The sequence below is a fragment of the Cebus imitator genome, unplaced genomic scaffold, assembly GCF_001604975.1.
Source record: "Cebus imitator isolate Cc_AM_T3 unplaced genomic scaffold, Cebus_imitator-1.0 Scaffold653, whole genome shotgun sequence".
NCBI classification, from domain to species: Eukaryota; Metazoa; Chordata; class Mammalia; order Primates; family Cebidae; genus Cebus; species Cebus imitator.
In genome coordinates this window covers 178,880-179,425 of record NW_016107968.1, presented here as the reverse complement: position 1 = coordinate 179,425, position 546 = coordinate 178,880, and positions in this window count along the sequence as shown.

Genomic DNA, 546 nt, shown 5'->3' with positions numbered 1-546 from the left:
TTGAATTTGGTTCACCAGTATTTTATTGAGGATTTCCACATCAATGTTCATCAGGAATATTGGCCTGAAATTTTCTTTTTTTATTGTGTTTCGGCCAGATGTTGGTATCACGATGATGCTGGCCTTATAAAATGACTTAGGGAGGAGTCCCTCTTTTTCTATTGCTTGGAATAGCTTCAGAAGGCATGGTACCAACTCCTCTTTGTACTTCTGGTAGAATTTGGCTGTTAATCTGTCTGGTCCTGTACTTCTTTTGGTTGGTAAGCTATTAATTACTGCCTCAATTTCAGAACTTGCTATTGATCTATTCGGGAATTTGAATTCTTTCTGGTTTAGTCTTGGTAGGGTGTATGTGTCCAGGAATTTATCCATTTCTTCTAGATTTTCTAGTTTATTTGTCTAGTTTATTTTATTCTCTGATGGTAGTTTGTATTTCCATGGAATCAGTGGTGATATCCCTTTTATCATTTTTTTGTTGTGTCTATTTGTTCCTCTCTCCTTTCTTCTGTATTACTCTTACTTACAGTCTATCTATTTTTTTTTTTT